Here is a 6000-nt window from a genome sequence, read left to right as displayed (position 1 = left end):
GTGGCACCGCCCACTTTTAAAAGAAGGTAATTTAAAACTTTTGCAAGCTGTAATTTGGCATTCGTTGAAGATATCATGATGAAATTTGGAAGTAACGTTACTCCTATTACTATATGTACACTTAATAACTGTTTTCTGTGAAAATGGGCGAAATCGGTTGATGCCACGCCCAGTTTTTATACACAGTCGTCCGTATGTCCTTCCGCATGGCCGTTAACACGATAACTTGAGCAAAAATCGACATATCTTTACTAAACTCAGTTCACGTACTTATCTGAACTCACTTTATCTTGGTATGAAAAATGAACGAAATCCGACTATGACCACGCCCACTTTTTCGATATCGAAAATTACGAAAAATGAAAAAAATGCCATAATTCTATACCAAATACGAAAAAAGGGATGAAACATGGTAAGGTAATTGGATTGTTTTATTGACGCGAAATATAACTCTAGAAAAAACTATATAAAATGGTTGTGACACCTACCATATTACATATGTAGAAGAAAATGAAAAAGTTCGCCAAGGCGAAATAAAAAAACCTTAAAATCTTGGCAGGTATTACATATATAAATAAATTAGCGGTATCCAACAGATAATGTTCTGGGTCACCCTGGTCCACATTTTGGTCGATATCTGGAAAACGCCTTCACATATACAACTACCACCACTCCCTTTTAAAACTCTCATTAATGCCTTTAATTTGATACCCATATCGTACAAACTCATTCTAGAGTCACCCCTGGTCCACCTTTATGGCGATATCTCGAAAAGGCGTCCACCTATAGAACTAAGCCCCACGCCCTTTTAAAGTACTCATTAACACCTTTCATTTGATACCCATATTGTACAAACATATTCTAAAGTCACCCCTGGTCCACCTTTATGGCGATATCTCGAAAAGGCGAACACCTATAGAACGAAGGCCCACTCCCTTTTAAAAATACTCATTAACACATTTCATTTGATACCCATATCGCACAAACAAAGTCTAGAGTCACCCCTGGTCCACTTTTATTGCGATACCTCGAAAAGGCGTCCACCTTTAGAACTAAGGCCCACTCCCTTTTAAAATACTCATTAACTCCTTTCGTTTGATACCCATATTGCACAAACGAATTCTAGAGTCACCCCTGGCCAACCTTTATGGCGATATCTCGAAGCGGCGTCCACCTATGGAACTAAGGATTACTCCCTTTTAAAAAACTCATTAACACCTTTCTTTTGATACCCATATTGTACAAACAAATTCTAGGGTGACCCCTGCTCCACCTTAACGGCGTCCGCCTATGGAACTAAGGATTACTCCCTTTTAAAATACACATTAACACCTTTCTTTTGATACCCATATTATACAAACAAATTCTAGGGTCACCCCTGGTCCACCTTTATGGCGATATCTCGAAAATGCGACCACCTATACAACAACCACCGCTCCCTTTTAAAACCCTCATTAATACCTTTAATTTGACACCCATATCGTACAAACACATTCTAGAGTCACCCCTGGTCCACCTTTGTGGCGATATTTCGAAACGGCGTCCACCTATGGAACTAAGGATTACTCCCTTTTAAAATACTCATTAACACCTTTCGTTTGATACCCATATTGTACAAACAAATTCTAGGGTCACCCCTGGTCCACCTTTATGGCGATATCTCGATAAGGCGACCGCCTATACAACAACCACCACTCCCTTTTAAAACCCTCATTAGTACCTTTAATTTGATACCCATATCGTACAAACACATTCTAGGTTACCCCTGGTCCACTTTTATGGTGATATTTCGAAACGGCATCCACCTATAGAACTAAGGCCCACTGCCTTTTAAAATACTCATTACCCCATTCGTTTGATGCCCATATCGTACAAACGCATTCTAGAGTCAACCCTGATCCACCTTTATGGCTATATACCTAAATGGCGTCCACCTATAGAACTATGGCCCACTCCCTCATAAAATACTCTTTAATGCCTTTCATTTGATACGCATCTCATACAAACACATTCCAGGGTTTCCCTCGGTTCATTTTACTACATGGTTATTTTCTCTTATGTTGTCACCATAGCTCTCAGCTGAGTATGTAATGTTCGGTTACACCCGAACTTAACCTTCCTTACTTGTTTATTTTATATTTATCTTAAAAATCGTTTAGATATGTTCAAATTTCACCAAATGCTTACGTGTATAGCATATATTGTTGTCTGAGAAAATCACAGATACCGGTGGTATATATAGTATATATCTCATACAACCGATTGTTCAGATAAGAAACTTTGCGCAATTTCTTCCCCATTTTAACAGCTAGAAGCTTCAAATTTCACCAAATGCTTACGTGTATAGCATATATTTTTGTCTGAAAAAATCATAGAGATCGGTGGTATATATATTATATACCCCATATAAACTCTAATTTTTGCCCCCTTTTTACGGCTAGAAGCTTCAAAATTAATCATATTTCATCAAATAATTACGTTTACGTCATATATTGTTGAAATACGTGATTCGTAGTCATAGCTTTTACACGCAGACCACAAAAAACCTGAAAATTTGCATCCTCACACAAAGTACCTACCTGTTTTTTATTTTATATTTATCTTAAAAATCGTTAAGGTATGTAGATCTGTTCACTATATATTTCTTATATTTTACATCCGATTATTCGGAGATTACGAGCGGGATAAGATTATTGTTCAGCCCCATTCATGAAAGGTATGAAGTCTTCGGCGCAGCCGAAGACAGTCCCGTTTTTACTTGTTGTTCTTACTCTTGTCCATAGCTCATTCCATTTCTCTCTCTCCCCACACACATCCACTGCGACTCCCAATCCCACTTCCTCTTCCGCTCACATTTATACTCCCACACTCGCACTCATTAACCTCGCTATTTCCATTTTCACTTCCACTTCTAGTGCCACATCCACTACTACTCGAATAACTGCTTTACCTTATCGACCAATTGCAATATCTTTGTTGTTTGTTTTTATAAACCACTTCAAAACTATCTGAAATTAGCTCAGCTACAATTTTCAAAATCGCATTCTTTTTTATGTATAAGATATTTGTGGATAATTGACACCTTCTCCTTCCCGATAATATTTCTCCATATAATATAACTGTTCTCCCAGTAAAAAGAGGCATTTGTCATATTATAGCTTCTGCAAAAAAAAAAAAATTGTCTTGGCGCCTCTTCCTCCTCTTCCCAATGTTTTATCCCTGTTTCTTCTTTTCCTCCCTTGCATTTTCGATTTTTCCCTCGGTACGGAATGGCCTCTGGTTCACTTTCCAGAAAGTTAAGAAAGAAAACAAACAAAAATGTTTATCTCAAGCATTGTCAAATCCTATTTAACAGGCCGACAAAATTTCATCCAATTCAGTTCTGTCTTTGTAGTAGTTCAGTCACAAATACACGTCTAAAAAAATATATATATTAAAAGATGAGAAAACCAAAATTTTAAAGCGGAATTTCGAGCTTGTCCCGTACAAACACGAATGTCGCGTGTAAAAAATTTAGTTTTTATACCATAACTTTTTTTTGAATAAAATTTTTTTTTTTACAAATACTACCAAAAGTAGTTTTCGGTTAATTTAAATATTATTTATTGTGCTAAAAATTCATCTGACCCAATACAGTTACAATATTTAATTTATTTAGTTATTTCGGAGTTTTCACACACTCAAAAAAACATTTCAAAAACAGGTTTTTACTTTTATTTAGACATCTACCACACAATAACAAGCAACACCTTGGTTTATCTGAATAGCTAAAGTTATGTCTTTATTTAATTTCGAAAACTAAAAAAATTGCATTGATTTCTAGCGTACCAACCATGGAATGCTCCATCAGCGTAGAATGAGATTTTGATTGAGTCGTGTCCCTTCGTTGGCACGATAACTTTATCAAAAGTTGATATATCTTTACCGAATTTTGAACACTAAGTTATCTGGATGCCAAATAGATTGGTAATGAAAATCGTACGATAACCACGCCCATGTTTTCGATATCGAAAATTTCCAAATATCAATAAAGCGGTGAAACTTGGTGAGTGGGCTGACTTTATGATGTAAAATAAAAATTTTGGAAAATAGGCACCTCACACATTTAGAAATAAAAATTTTTAAAGCATCGAAATGCATAAATGAAAAGTCATTGAAAAAATGTAGAAATTTTGCAGGAACGTTCCCATTACCATTTTATAAACAATGCTAGCAGAAAAGTCCTCCCCTGAGTTCAACCAAATTCAAAATATTTAATTTTTCTTTTAGGTCATTTTGAAACAGAACGACTCCTTGCCCTTATATTCATATGTATATACATATATATGTATCTAATTCCCATACTGACGTATACTGCGCTAGCCTTCAACGCAAAGGTGGCAATACTCACAGCATGACACCGGTTTTTTGCTTTTGCTTGAATGGCGAGGGTCATGGTGGTATGTACAGTTGCTGTTGCATATATCAATTTATTCGCAACAGTTGTTTTTCTGCTTCAAATAAACAGAGTTTTCACGAATCAAGCACGAAGTCTTTAATGCTCTACTCCTCGACCAAATGGCCTAGCTTCGTCGCAATGCCGCACAGCTTCCGTTCAAGGCTGTTCAAAATCTGAAGCAACCTTGAACAGCTACTGCTTGTCTGGTTTGTTCTAATCTAGCAAGTATATGAGGCCACATACTTTCTATCGAACTTAAATACTCTTACATGCATGTCGTATGCACTCTCACTCATATTTTATGCTCTTTATTGGTGAATTTTCTCTCACCCAATATAAAGCTTTTTCGAAATTAAACAAAATTATTCGCATATGGCGAAGGATTTTGTTGTTATATAAATGTCCATACTCATATATATCTACAAATAAATGGATATTTGTGCGTGCCTAATGACATTGTAATCTTTGCTTCGGTTGTTGATGCGTTGTGGCCAAAAACAAAAAGCCTTTTCTGCTATTTGCCTTTTGCCAAAAATCTTTATTTCACAGTTGCGTCTGATTCTCCGTTCGTAACTGTCATAAGTTACGCAACAATTGTCCTTTTGATTGTCGATATTAGAAGTTATACACGGAGTTATGGTTTGTATTCTCATTTAACGGTAAACGGCAGAGAATGAGTATAGCAGTCAGAAGTGATTCAAGCTTGTACTGCCTTTTGTAGTTTGCATTGTTTATGACTTTGCTTTTCTTGAAAACAGAGATCCATTGAAAAGTGTTGTGTTTGTAACTGAAGCATGCGGCTTTCGTCGAGTGAGTTTATGTGATGTTAGAAAATGAGTGAAAAAAACTGTGACTTGAAAGGTTTCTATTGAACTATGTCAACATATTGAATATATGATTGTAATCATATGATTGATGATTGTGAAAGAAAACTGTCAAACCGACAGAAAGTTTAGTTTTTGGTGAAATCAAGCTAACAAAAACTTTATACTACTTAATTACAAAATATTACTGGGTACCTACTACATACTTTTACATATACATACATACATATGATATTTCTAATTGGTGAGTACTTTACAGATTAATCCTATTTCGTTAAGTATTTCTGTTCAAATATGCATACATACAGCAGCGCACAAAAAAATAGCAGTGACAATGCTTTTCAAATTTTCTAAATTTTCTATTTATTTGCGATACGCTAAGAAAACTTCTAAGATTTTTGTAGCTGAACAGCAAAAATTCAAAAATATTTTTCGAACATTTTGAATTTTTTTTTGTTGCTGTTTTTTTGTTTTTCTTTTTTTCATTTGATGGACTTAAAATTGATTGGACTACAAAATTAAATACTCGCAAAGTTTGTGTTGAATTTACACAATTTTTGTTTGAAGGGAACTCAAGATTTTCTGCCATATAAACAAAATAAAATAATGCGCACTTTGTATGGAAGAGAAACTAAAACACGCTTCGGAGAAAAATTGTCAAAAATCAGTGCGAATTATGAGGACCTATAAAGGTTGTAGGGCTGAAATTGATTGGTCTAAAAAACCCGCACATTCAAA

At 35.4% G+C, this 6000-nt stretch overlaps 1 protein-coding gene across 1 annotated transcript in view; it reads left to right on the top strand.

Annotated features, from left to right (window-relative positions):
• Positions 1–5269: 5269 nt before the first annotated feature.
• The window catches only part of LOC137251064 (GTPase-activating Rap/Ran-GAP domain-like protein 3), a 346592-nt gene continuing 345861 nt past the window's right edge, over positions 5270–6000 (top strand). The window contains exon 1 of the mRNA XM_067785002.1: positions 5270–5506. The gene's annotated coding sequence lies outside the window, so the exon portion shown is untranslated. The remainder of the gene's footprint in view (positions 5507–6000) is intronic.

The sequence above is a fragment of the Eurosta solidaginis genome, chromosome 4 (genome assembly GCF_040869045.1).
Source record: "Eurosta solidaginis isolate ZX-2024a chromosome 4, ASM4086904v1, whole genome shotgun sequence".
Lineage (NCBI taxonomy): Eukaryota > Metazoa > Arthropoda > Insecta > Diptera > Tephritidae > Eurosta > Eurosta solidaginis.
This window is presented reverse-complemented; position numbering and strand designations above follow the sequence as displayed.